The following is a 15,310-nucleotide window of genomic DNA, read 5'->3' on the forward strand; positions in this document are numbered from 1 at the left end:
AATGTCTAAACAAACCTGGATTCCAACTTTAACTCTATAAACGCTACTTTCATGACCTAAGTGTATCAGTGTCCACACCTAAAAAATACGGATAACAATATTTACCTCCAAAGATATGGTTACTAACTTTGAAGGTATATAAAAAAGTAATTTTATAAGCACTAAGTATATGTGTGTGCTCACATTTTAAAGTCATAGTGCCTAATCCAATGTATTTAACCAAGAAGCCTGCCTTTACGTTGATGAGTAAAATCCAAGGAATTAGCAATATGAACTATATCCTATAGGAAAATTTTCTCAGTTTTAGAAAGCAAGACATACACAGTTTTATTGAAATTAACACTTAATTTAGTTTGTTTATAATATGCACAGAAACTGCTTTTTCATTAAAAGTGGCATCTAGATATGCCTATCCAATTAGGTCGAGAAGGGCATTAATTGTGTCAGGTCCTTGCTTATAACAGGTGAGTGATGCCATTAAACTGACAAACATATCTGGATAATTCCAGAATGACTGAGTGAAAGTCAAAGAAGCTCTCCAGAAAGTTCTAGAAGACACAGAACTCTAATCCCCTTGGTTCTGTTTTAGAATATTGTCAAGGGTAGTAGAACAACCAAAATTTTCTTTTGCCTTCTGATAAAACACTTTTTAGAATGACTCTTTCGAGAAAGGTTAGTCATTTCCTTCTAAAATAATAAGAGAATCTCTGGAAACACACAAACCTTTTCAATTTGTATCATATAATAAGGATATGGTTAACCTTTTAAAAATTAACTGGCCTAAGAAGCTTTTAAGAGTCAGACAAATAGCATGAAACCTTGATAAGAAGCCTAGATGGGCATTATCAAGTGGTAAAGGACAACATGTAAAAAAAAAAACTAAGTTCAATACTAAATGAGCAGAACCAACAAAAATAAGAGCAGAGCAGCCTTGCAAAAAGGTTAGAAGTAATGAGAACACAACATTCTAGCAAGAGCCGATTATACAATTCACAGACCATTATGCTGGAAAGGGGAAATGAAAAAATAAATAATAAGGTCGAATCTCCAAAATGTATGAAATAAAGAATATTATATTTTTAAAGGGAAAGCAAAAGCATCTTAAAAGGATTTGCTCTCTGGAAAGCAAAGTCCTAGTAAATTATTAACTAAGCATTTGGTAAATAAAGAAGATTAGCAAAACATGAGCAAAATTATCGTGGAAAAATATTGAGACTGACTTCATTATCATTATTTGCAGCATTAGAGTATTTACAATTCCTTATGAGATGCTTATTACTTTTAAGTCACGTTGCCTAATCAAGGGAAGACTAAGAAAGCTGTCTTTACTTTGATGAGTAAAATTCAAGTAATTGACAATGTGACTATATCCCATATGCAAAAGAAAATACAGTATTTTGTCTTTTTAAAAATGAAAGCATGCAAAATGCTGTAGAATACTAAAATTAACATTAATTTTATATTATGTATTATATACATGTACAACTTCATATTATATATTAACTCAATTTATAGGTTTCAATGTATAAAATGAAGATAAAAGTTAAAAACAGATGGATCTCATTTACCTAATATTAGTTTCATTATTGGTAATATAAGTGCTTAGTAAATTCAATTTGTTTCTATATTTTTTTCTAAATGAAATATATTTACAAAGGTTTTTTTTTTAATAATAAAAACTTTTTATTTAAAAAAAGTTTAGGGAAATGCTCTTTGTGTAACTACAAACAGATGCAAAGTTTCTAATGAGCAGTTTGTCAATAAGTATCAAAATATGAATTGCACATAAAATTTGACCTAGCAATCTTAATTCTAGAATTTACACTGATATTACCACATATGTGCAAAATACATGCACACAAGATTGTCTATTATAGTATTATATCCAATAGTGGCATCACTCACCTGTTATGAGCAAACTTTAATAGAGGAGTGATTAAATAAATAATGAAGTAATTTGCAGACAGTAGCTATTCTGCTCAAGATAAAGGTTAAGGTTAAGCAAAGGTTAAAGGTTAATATTAACAGGATCTCATATTTTCACATTAGAAATATGATTAAATTTATTTGTAAAGTGTTACATGATTTAAAATGATTTCCTACAAATCAAATCTTAAGAAGTCTATGAACCAACTTTTTTCCTTTTAAATGATAGATCAGAGCAGTTCATCTCAGAGAGGCACAGATGAGTTATTTAATTTTAAAAATCACACATATAGTATCAACAAATTTTATATATACATTTAGTGGTTTAATATCTCACTAAATTCAGTGAAAAAAAAAAGTAGATATTGGGCACCTAAGATGTTATACAGGACTGATCCCACTAGTGTGAGCATAAAATCTAATCATCTATTGTCTTTTTTCCTTTGGATTATATTTTAGCTTCTTAATGAGCATAAGATGTACATTATTTCAGTTTTAATCTTTTCTTCTCAAGGCCATCACCCTAAGATTAAGCAGGTCTTCTACTTACCAAAGTAACATTTTGACTATTTCTGATTTTGTAATGCCTACTTCAGAAAAGAGTGAAATGTGGGAGAGTCTTTTTTAGTTTATCTGCTTACTATTAAGGGGAAAAGGGTAGCTATGCAAACTGCAGCTAACACAAGAACAAAAAACTGCAAAACCACTCTTACTCTGACTTATGGAAATACCTGTAACTGAGGAATTAAAGTATAAAGGCAATTTCATAGACTCTATAAAGGAGAGGAATGTTTCTCAAATGAGGTGTGTCATGCAATTAATGTAAAACTGTAGCCAAATCTTTGTGCTATAATCACTGTAATCTTGCTGCCTGAAGCAATACTACAAATGAGGAAAGGAGGTCAGCATAGACAAGAAATAATACAAAATTGAATCATGCCCCAAACTCCCAAAATCTACATATACAGAATAGACATTCTTTGCCTTTCTACATTACAAACAGGATTAGGCATAGGAGCTTATTTAAACAGTGGTATCCTAACTCAATGATAAACGCCTTCTTGCAGACACGTTCACCGCAATTTAAAGCCATGTTGCCATGAATAACTCTCTAGCTGCTGACAGAGGAAAAAAGTTATTTATAATTCTACTCTATTGAATTCTATTTTTATATCTAATGTTATTAATATTATACCAATTTTGTTGTTATTTATGAAGTAATGTGCTAAGTATTGAAAAGGAATTAAAAGCTGAATAAAAACCTGGCATTTTCATGGATAAGAAACCTAAAAGAAGAGAGAATATCTAGTCATATACTAGAAATATAAAGTTAGAAAGTGATAAAGCATCCTGTACATATGCTATGAAACTTCAGAGAAACCAGAATTCACTTCCATCTCTTTGGATTGGAGATCAGAAAGCCAAACTTTGATTCGGAGAAGAATTTAGAAAATTAAAGATAGGTTAAAGCAATTCTATAGTGGGTTTTAAGTGTGGACAAAAGCACCGAATGGATAAATTAAAGTTAGGTGTGAACAGAAATAGTTTTCCTGACTACAAGCTACTTTAAGACAATACATTTTGGAAGAAAATCTTGACAATCGGCTGTGAACCAGACTATGGTAGATGTTGAAAGTCATTTTAAAAGATTTGCATGTGATTTAGTAAATAACAGAGGAACACAAAAGGTCTTAAGACAGAAAATACTGGGATAGTAGCTGTTTTCAGCAAGACTCTTCTAAGATACACCGGGTGAACTGGAGAGTGAGAAATCCAGAGAAAACGCAATCCGTTAGATGTGTCAGTCCACCTAAGCGAGGGCGTGGACTAGGGTAATGTTGGCAGACCTGGGATGCAAAGATAAATGTGAGGGATATCTAAAATGAGATATATAATCTGACAATATGTAACCTTTGTGTGAGGTACCATTGATGATAACTGTGAAGTTTACATTTGAATGATTGAGAGTATAGGTTAATCATAAGCATAAAATGAGGAATGAATGATAAAGGATGGAAAATGGGGAATTAAATTTCTGACGCTTGAATTTGATGAACTGAGGATTAACCAGGTTGAGGCATGTAACAATTGGAATGTGTCACTGAGACTTAGTTTGGTAATCAGTTAGGTGATGATGATATAGATTATATTGATGCCTATGTACACAGCAATAGTTCATGATTATGGTTGATGTATACTGTTTGACCATGCCATCTAGACAACTTCAAGAATGATTCCATGGTAGAGCACATGTAGCCCTGGTTATGAGGAGCTTTGCATTCTTGTTGAAGATCTAGCTGCATGTAGTTGTGCACATTTTACTTTCTTCCTTGTGATTGGATCAAAAAGCTGAAAGTAACTTGATAAAAAATTTACTATTTTAAATAAAGGTAGATGTACCTAACTTAAACTGATTTGTCAGCTTTATTGAGTTATGAACATAGGAATTATATACATTTAATGTATACAACTTAATGTTTTAATATATGTATACACTGAAACAATCACCACAATCAAGCTACTTAACATGACTATTGCCTTACACAGTTACCATTTTCTTCCTTTGGGAGTGGTGAGAATATTTAAGGTCTACCCTCTCAAGCAAATTTCAACTACACCATACAGACTGTAGTCACCATAGCATACATTAGATCTCCAGAACCACTTTATCTTGTATAACTGAAACTTTGTACCTTCTGAACAATGGCTCCCCATTATCCCCCTTGTGTCCATCCCTGGCAACCACTATTCCACTCACTGCTTCTAAGAATTTGACTATTTTGGATTCCACATATAAATCATTTCATGCAGTATTTGTCTTTCTGTGTCTGGCTTTTTTCACTTAGCACAATGACTTCAAGAGGCATCCATAGTCTCACAAACAGCAGGATTTCCTTCCTTTTTTTAAGACTGAATAATATTCCAAATGTAAAACAGAAAATGAATTTTTTTAGAATGTAACAGGAGAAAATGTTTGAGACAGAGGACTTGGGGAAGAGTTCTTAGAAATAATACCAAAAGCACATTCATAAAAGAACAACAATCATTTGTACTTCACCAAAGCTAAGATGTCCTGCTCTGTGAAAAACCATGGTAAGAGGATGAAATATATTATTAGAAAATCGTATTTGCAAGCTACCTATCTAACAAAGAACTCATACCTATCATATATAAAGAATTCTCAAACTCAAGCGTTTAAAAAAACTTGTGGTCCAGTTAGAAAATGTGCAACACATGAAGAGGTACTTCACCAAAGAGAATATGCAGATGGTAAAGAAGCATGTGCAAAGATGCTCAACATCACTAGCTGTTATGGAATTAAATTAATTCCACGAGGTGTTATCACTACATACCTATTAGAACATACAAAATAAAAAACAATGACAAAAGTAAAAGCTGGTGAGAATGCAGAAATACTGAGTCTCTCATACACTGCAGGTAAGAATATAAAATGTAGTCTCTGTGGAAATACTTTATCAGTTTCTTTAAAAAAAGTATGTGTGTGTATACACATATATATGTAAATATATACATATATAAATGCCACATATATTAGTAAACATATATATATATACACACACACACACATATATACATCTACTTACCATATGCAATCTTACCAATTACAACCTTCAGCATTTATTTCAGATAAATGAGAACCTATGTCCACACAAAATCCTGCCCAGAACTATTCATAACAGCTCTATTTGTAATAGACCAACAACTATAAACAACAAAAATGTCTCTCAGCAGGTGAACCATTAAACAAACAGTGGTACATCCGTACTATGGAATACACACAACAACTTGGCTGGAGCTCAATGACATTATGCTAAGTGAAAATAGCCAATATCAAAAGGTCATAAAGTATATAATTTCATTTATAGAACAGTATCCAAAGACAAAAAATACAGAGATAAAATCAGATTAGTGGTTTCCAGTAGCAGGAATTGACGCAGAGGATGACTCTAAAGGGGAAGCATAAGGGAGATCACTTAGGAGATGAATAGTTCTGTATTTTGATGGCAATAGTGGTTACATGAATCTATGCATGTGATAAAATGACAGAAACAAACATCCATGTACCAATGTCGGGTTGCTGTCAATGTGCTATAATTATATAAGATACAACCACTGGGATGGACTGAGTGAAGGGTATATGGGACCTCTCTGTCTTATCTTCATAATTTCTTGTTAATTTATAGTTATGTCAAAATAAAAAGCCTTAAAAAATTAAAACATGTTGTATGGCTTAAAATATAACTCAAAATTATATCATTAATCCTGTGATAAAAGTGAACTACTTTAACATATGGCTCTCTAAACACATTGTGGCTATAAAAAGATGGACTTCCTGTATATATAGTATTGTCTTTGGGTCTGCATGTCCTTTGCTAATCTAGGCTACATTTTAAGACAGAGAACTTCTCAGAAGAAGTTTAGCAGAAAGTATATATGGATTTGAAGAGTTCAAAACTTCAATCCAAGACACAGCAGTTATTCACTTAAGAAGTTACTAATTGTGTAATCATAAATGAAAGTCTTAATTCATTTTCCAAGTTTCTGTTTATCATCTTTAAAGTGAGGATAATAAATCATGATTGTATAGTTTTGTGGTCAAGATAAGACACAATTTATGAAGTGATTTCTACCAACATTCTTCCTTATTAGTTTTAGAATTGAATTTGTCTATGTTAGAAAGAACTGACATCCCTTCATAGAACAATGAGCATAACTTACTTTTATGATTATATCATGAGAGACCACCTTATTTCTCATTTAAAACCTTTAACAAATAAAGAACATGCATCATCAAAATAATGCTGGAATATGTGTGGGAAACTTAGGAGCCCCCCAAAAAAATCAAGTAAAGACAAATGTTGAAGAGGGAGAAGATATTGGAATAAAGAATGAGTTACAAAATTCTGAGCAAACATTAGGAAATAAAATGTGGTATTTACATATATGTATATTAAGCCTATTAAAGGAACCCATGTAATAAAGGGCATGACACGTGTGAAATCATAGTGCTAAATTTACAAAAGGTTATGTGCTGTATCTTCACTTCTTTGCCCTTTTCCCACCAAGACTGAGCTGATGTTAGGGTAGCACACTTTTTAAAATAAATCATAACCCATATTCTACTTACATCATTACAAACCTTGAAAGCCTCTTATTTTTAAGTCTAATTTCATATACTCTTCCAAATATATATTTATTACCATGTCTGGACCTCTAACAGTTGAGATATGATCCTGAACAAACCTGTTCATTATATAACCCACACTGCCATGTCTTCTATAAAAAATATAATTTCAAAGATCATCAGAGTAATACTTGACATTTTTTTCTTTTAAACTTATGATAAATACCTTAACAGCAAAGGATGTACATGATTTGAATTTTTAAATAATATGCAAAGAAAGAACATAGGTTTTGGAATCAGTTAAACCCATATTTGAACCCTTGCTCCATCATTTAAATTTCTTTTGGGAGAAAGGAACTGACTTTTTTAACTTCTTTCCTCCCATATAAATGAGGACCTTAGAATTTTATAGAATGAAATTAAACACTCTATGTAAAGCTATATACAGTATCTGGTATCCAATAGCATCTTAGTAATGGCAAAAAAATATGTTTTCGAGAAATAGGGTGCATATGGCCATGTTCAAGATTCTTGACTTACTAAGTAAGCAATGGGAAACTCCTGAAGATTTCTGTTGTTGTTCGGGGAAGTACACTCATTGTAATAGTATCTAGATTAACAATTCTGTAACCTTCTGTGTGAAGCATATTGTCTAAAGATCAATTGATTGAAAATTAATGTAGGTATGACATTTCTGAATTTCCTGTAGCCAGTCTATAAGTCAAGCCTAAGCACCACTGATCAGAAGACAAAAGGCTCAAGCTGCCAGGGAATGATAAATTCAATGGAAGACATTGCTACTGTCTGATTCCCGGCAGTGAACATATTTGATGACTTCCTGCCTCCTTTATAATGTTGAAAAGAGAGTTCTTCCAGCAATAATCCACAAATTAGGAGAAACTCATTCAGTCTGTCAAAAAATTAAATGGTTGAATGTCCTCAAGAATCTAGCCAGATGTTTTACTAATACTTGCTATAAAAAGTGAGTAGTTTTTCATTGCCTTTTCCCTTCTCCATTCTAGAAAAATAATTTCACAAATTTAAGTTATATATTTTATCATATATAAATATGTGAAATTTTCCATATATATTCACACACACATATGTATGAAAGGAAAATTATTATGCAAGGATATAAAGTCTTGTTCTGAAAAAACGACATGAAAATAGTCTTGTCGTATGTTAAGGAAGAAAGTTGACTGACTTGGTGGGAATTTTATTTGCTTTTACCTTTTCCATTCTGGATAACTAAATAGGGAGGGCCAGTTCATCCCTAATTGGAATTTGGATCTGGTTGAAATAACAGAATTAAATAAACTTAAATTTATATCATGGCTTACATAACGATTCTAGTGACAAAATAAATAGAGCCATTGCCTTATAAAATGGTAATGAATATTGTATACTGTGCTTGAAATGTATCTGGATGTATCAGAGAATTTCAATTTAGACATACATAGCCTGAATTTGTATTTCATTCTTCCTTTTTAGGGATTAGTACTTTCAAATATAAGAACACCTTAGCATCTTCTCTCTACTTTGTATTTTAAAAAGCTATAATGTACTGATTATTCTTCTTCTCAATATGTCAAAATTCCACTACCCAGACTAAGGTATTTATTCCCTATTAAAAAGCCTCGAGTAGTCTGTTGGGTCACAAAAGTGAACAAAATATTTTTAGCCAAAGATGTACATAGATGCCAGTTGAAATATTCTTCTTAAAATTGTTACTTAGCTTTATTAATATTCCATATAACTGCTACCCTGCCTTACATATTTTGGCACTGAATACTGAGCTCTACCATGTAGTAAAGAAAGGGAAGTTTAGTTCAGGAGAAAAGTCAAATATTAGTTGCTGTGTGTATGAGATAGCAACACAGAAATTACAATATGGGGAAGAAGAGTCAATTAAATGGTTATTTATCTCTATGTGGTTAAAATACTCAGCTAAAGAAAAAACTACAAGGAATTGATTAATAATAGATATTATGAAGGCAATAAGATTATAATGTGAGGTTAAATATTCTTTGCAAAAATAATAGAGAAAAGTGACCTTTTGATTTGGATAACACTTTTAGTTTTACTCATTGCTATCATGCTATTCAAATTAATAGAAGTATATGAATCCATTAAAGTGTAAGATAGTATTCAACTTTTGAAACATAAAAGACGTTTTTGCTTACATCAGAAAGCTTGTTAAACATTTCACTCTCCTGAGGTGAATGTTTCTTTGGTCATCAGTGACTGGGAATCCTATGGTAACACAGAAAAAGTACCCCTAAGGCACACGGTCCTGAGATGTGCCTACCAAGTAACGTGACCGATTTGTCAGCAAGCCCTGGTGCCCTGCCTTGCTCAGCTGTGGGAGGCCACCACATTCCTTGCCTCCTTCGCTCTGACCTCTTGTTTCTGTCTTCACATATGCTACAAGTGACTAAGCCTCTTGCCCCTTTCCTGTAAAACCCTAGCGATTGCACTGAACCCACCTGGATAATCTAGAATGATCAACAAATCTTTGCCATGTAGGGTAGGATATTCACAGGCTCTAGGCATTAACACAGACATCTTTGTGGGCCATTATTTAGCCTACCATGCTGAGCACGAGCTCTGATAATGGAACCTGAATCCCCTGAGACCACAAGCTGGTGATATTTAGATGTTCCAACACTACCTTTATATGGCAGTCTTTTGCCAAGATGTATTGAATGCAGTAATGAATCATTCAGCCTAAAAAAATCAGTTTACTCTTCTGCTCATTTATTAGGAAGCCTCATTTGATAAATCAAATACAATTTTCCTGAAAAAGTGAAAGAAGTTTGTAAGGAATGGGCATTGCACATTAAACAAATGATTCGTGCTGTGGAAGGATGTACGAGAATGCACATACTTTCAGCTACATTGAAATCATAACAAATTTCATTTTTTGTTTTAAAGTTTTATAAAGTAAGCCTAACTCTGGCTCATATTTTTTACATATTTTGCATGGTTTTTACCGAGAGTCTTTAAATTTTTGACAGTTTATTTTTCCAAAAGGTACTATGTTCTAGCAAATATTACAAAGTTAGTACTTCATTATCCCTTCTCTGCAAAACAAAAAGTCTAAGTAAGTTTAACAATTCAGTTTTTGCATTTCATAAAAACAATACTTAATGGTGCTTGAATTAAAATGAACTAAGTAATTGATGACATCCCTTCTTAATGATACACTAACTCTGGGTCATTCCTTTTTCTATCAGTCTCAACAGCTCAAGGCCACTTGCATAGGAGGCACCCTCTGGCATTGTAGAGATCAACTAAATGGGAATGTGTCGGTGCTAAGTCAGGGAGAGACAGCTTTCTGCTGTCTTCCAACTCCTTTCGTTCTTGTACCCTGAAACTCTTCAATTTTTCAGGAGTGTTTAATTTACATCGAGGGTTACAAATGTATAGTGGTAGGATTTTACTACCAAAGAACTATTGTTATATTAGATTAAAACGTGATAAAGCATGGGTTACATGTACAAAACTTTGCCTACGAATTAAAAAACGAACATATGGCCTTTATTTTGATAAATGTATTCAAGTATAACTACCTTAAATATCAGCTTTGCATGAAGAAATATTGGTGTAAAATGCCATGAGATTCAAGGTTAAAAAATAGAGAAATGCATGTTATCAAGCTATAAAAAGTGCATAGTTTTTTAAAAAGTATAATGCCATATACTAGAATATTTTGGTCCATGAATAAAATTGTAAAAATACTTAAAAATATATTAAGAGAAGTATATTAAAAAGTCTTCCTCAGACTTTCTGAGAATGAAAGAAAAAAGGAAAAGAATATGATCTCCTAGACAAATTAAAGACCTGAAGGTAAATGTAAATTTTATAAGTTTTTGAGTTGATTTTACCTCATGTGAACAATAGCTGTCTTGTAAACGGATGTATATGAACTTTAGAAAAGCAAACTTTCAAATGGAATTTATTTCAGTCATGCCACAGACTTGGAGAAATGTCACATTTTTATTCAGAATTATTTGTTACTTAGAAGCTTAAGTGGTTTGACCAGTGAAAAGTTAACATCAAAATGAAAAATACTGAGAATAGCATGATTTAAAGGATGCCAATGACTTAAAGAACCCAGGGGATAGGTATTTGCATACTAACTGTAATGTTCCTACTGTTACATTACCTTCAGCTTGAAGATCTGTCAGAAAGAGAAATTTGACATCATCTGTGACAATCAGACAGGAAGGAAAAATGCCAGTAAAGTGAGTTGCTGTTTAAAGCTGTTTTTATCTCCGAAGATGTACAAATGCAGCACTTGAGTCTCCATTAACCTGGGTAGTTTGTTTCCTTCATTTATGTTAAATATGCTAATTGTTGTGTTCCTGATTTATTTTTTCTCCTTTCTCTGTAGGTTTCTTGTTTCCTAATATACGTCAACAAAAGTTGTGGTTCTCTTCTACAGTTAATTTTTATATTTGCTAAGATAAAGAAAGGTTATAAAGTGGAGAAAAAAACCACTGAGTTCTCTCTCAGTGAAACTTTTCAAAATTATTAAATGTTAAAGACATAAGACATATATGACCCTTGCAAAACTTATTTATTTTTGTGATACTTATTAAGAAATTTGAAAATAGATATTAAATGCTGGGTAAGGAAGCAGCTGTCACTTCCTTGAACACATGGACTCCTTGCTTGAATTTCCCATTCTCCAGCACACTGCTAATTGAGTGTGAACAGCTAAGTTGTTGGATTCCAAATTTTTTAATGCAATACAACTGGTTCTAGCTGGCACAATTAGCAAGATAACTGGTGGCTTTCACGCAGTTCCCATCTGGCCTGGCTCTTCTCCGGACAAATAATATGAGAACTGCTGGCCTTGATGATACTTGCTTAATGAAGGAAACAGAAAGAAAATCAGCCAAAACCCCATGAAACACTAAGTGCAGTTTTGGCTCCAGATATATGGTGAATTTTCATGGCAAATTATATGCATACAAAAAGTTACCCTGATTATGCATCACAATTATCCAGGAAATACATACATGCATACAAATGAGAGGGGCCAAGCAAGAGCTCTGTTCAAATTACAATGAAAATTCAAGTAACATAAAAAAAAGAGAAAGAAAGAAATGACAGTGACACATCGTACATTGACTTACGGTACCACATGGCAGGTAAACTTTAGCCACGTCATTGTACTTTTAAATCAGCTACCCTCTTTTTCCACAATTCAAATTCAATAGATTTCCTTCTTAACATTTATATAAATGCATTTTTTAAAGCATAAAACACATTTCTCCCTCACATCTCAAATGAGAAATATCCCATTTTCATTTGATAATGCATAAGATTTAAGAATCTTTGTCTTCCGTAAACTTTCTATTGAGTAGCTAATTATCACAATTTAACTATTACTTAGAGGTAATATTTGTGTGTTTAATAAAACTGTTGCAGAAAAAGCACTTTCCAAGTATTTACCGTAATGTTTCAAAACATGAACAATGTGTAAGCATATGTGTATTGATTCATCTATTCCAGGAAGAAGTATAAAAACAGTCAGGGTTAAAAGCAGATACACTTGTGTTTGAATTCTAACTGCTCATTAATATATGTGAGATATTTTGCCAGTTATTAGCATGTCTGGGCCTTTTCAGTCATTAATAATACAGGATTAAAAAACAGACGTCATTTTCAAGATTAAATGAGGTAAAACATATGACATGCTTAGCACCATGTGGTGGTATAGATTGTGAATATTCAATACATTTTGGTGCATTTCAGGGCTATTTTAGACATTGTCTCTCTGTTTATTCATATATAGCAATAATCTACTTCCACAGTATTATAAATATACAGTCAGCCCTAAACTTAAAAATTTGTACAGCAAATTAAAAACATTACTCCTTAAAATAATTATATTTTACCCAGCTTCTGAAAAGTAAGTGCTGGGGTGCCACCAGCCTTCCAACCTATCAAGTAGTCAGAATAAAACCTCTCAGATCCAACATGCAATCAGTTGGCAGACAATGAGCTGAGGGCATTCCAGGCACTGCGAAACACCAGCAGAGTCATTCCTTCTGAGAACTGGGCAGCTTCTCCCTTTATAACAATGTCAGCAACTGGTGGACCTCAAATAGGGTGCTAAATATGCCATTATCTCTACTTCTTTTATATATATATGATATTCTTTATCTATAGACTATCTATCATATTCTAGGAGATCTAATTCAAAACAAGATTTTTCTTCTGTGCTTGGTTCTGTACCATCTCTCAAACTTTACTTTCTTCTCTTTTTACTGTCTTCCTACATTAACCAAGATAATAACAATAACTACCATTTATTTGAACACTCCATTCCAAAAAGACTTCTTTATTCCTTTTGCTTTTGGTTTAAGCAAAATCTGGCTGTTGCTAACGGATATGATTTGCCTTTATGCTTTCCAGAATGGATGGTGTCCATTATCTCCAGTTTCACATATTCAGGGCTGAGGGTGAGGTCTGTGGTGTGTCACTGCCGGGGATGCTTTCATACCATTCCCCTTTTCCCTCACTGAGAACACCCTTTGAAGCTAACACACTTCAACCATACCTCTCAGTAACCTTCTTATGGCTGTTACCTACCAGCTTCTCTAAGGCTGCTGCCCTATTCCACTGCCGGCTTTGTCTGCCACTATTTGGGGTGTGCTCATTCATTCATTATTCATTTATATGCTTGACAAATATTTCTTGGACCAAACACTATGTTTTTGGTGGAAAAGTTACATTTATTCCTATCATCAGAAAACTTACATCCTAATGGGGAAACATATGTTTGTCCTTGAATGATTTTCGTCAAGATTTTATTTCACAGTGTTTTTCTTGGACGGCTGTTCCTCATTCAAAATGGCTACATGGTGCGGCCAGGCTGAGGCTCAAAAGTCCCCTCTGCCCTATTCATTAACACAGATTCCACAGGTCCTAAGTACATTTTAATTCAAATACTCTTCTAACCACCAAATTTCAATCTACAAATAGAGACATTTTTAAACATGTTCATTTTAAGAGACTGTATGATGATTTTTGCACTATCTGATAAAATTCCTATTATTTGACTCATACGAAATATATGCTTATTAGAGTAACAGGTTTTATAGCACACAAAAGCTTTTCAATGTAAAATTAACCCAAGATTGGGTCTCATTCTCTATTTATGAAAGATAGAAATTGAGCAACTTAGATTTGTAAAATGTCTGTTTGAATGAAAAACCACCATCTCAAAATGGTTTTGGATGAAATTGTGTGTCACCAAAATTGAGAAAATCAAGGGAGAAAGGAAAATCAGCTGCCACCACTGGGGAAGTAAATGTGAGACAGGACATATAATGGAGGATAACAAAATGTCACAGGAGTGACATAGCCCCTCTCTGTGTCCCGAGGACAGCCATCATCACCTGAAAACCCAGCTCCGACTGTACCAACACAAGGGAACCCATCGAGCCCGACACAAAAAGAACTGCAGCAGATCACAGAAAATCATAGGATATGAGCAAAGTGGTCCCTTCATGCTGGCTTAAGATTAGTCACCTTGATATATAAATGTAAAATTTTATAGGAATGACTAGATATGAGACTCTATTTAATTATCAGTCACTAATAGAATTCTTCAGTTAGCCCATCCCATTCTGCAACTAAGTCATTTGCACACCACAGCTACATAAACCAAGGTGCTGTGGTTTTTTTTGGACAACAGATGCTTTCTATAAATGGGGGCTTATTTCATTGGGATCTTTGTTTACTAAGGGGAATAATACATGATATATTTGCATCTCAGAAAGTTTGTATCTTAAACCTGATTTATTATTTCTACATCACATCTCCAAAAGTATACTTTCTTTAGAAAACTTAAGTCTATAAATTTTTGACTGCTTTGGAAAAGATATTATTCTGGCCTGACAGATGCCTAGATTTAAATAAATCAGCCCAGAACTGGAAGCATCCCAGTCTGAAGAGAAATAAAGGCTTGTCTCAGAGTGGGTTAAAGACTTCTCAAAATACAATAAATAAATATTTTCAGGGTCATCACATGTTAGAAATCCTTAATCAAAACTTTTCAAAACTTTTTTGAGATGTATAATTGTGAATCTGGTAATTTCATATAATGAAAAACTTAGGAAATAGCTCATTCATCACTATTCTATCATAATAACTTTTCAGTAATAGACTCATGTTGCATAAAGAAAAAATTCACTATGCTCCATAGAATGATGAGCAATA

Source organism: Manis javanica, chromosome 14 (genome assembly GCF_040802235.1).
Source record: "Manis javanica isolate MJ-LG chromosome 14, MJ_LKY, whole genome shotgun sequence".
In the NCBI taxonomy this organism is placed as follows: domain Eukaryota; kingdom Metazoa; phylum Chordata; class Mammalia; order Pholidota; family Manidae; genus Manis; species Manis javanica.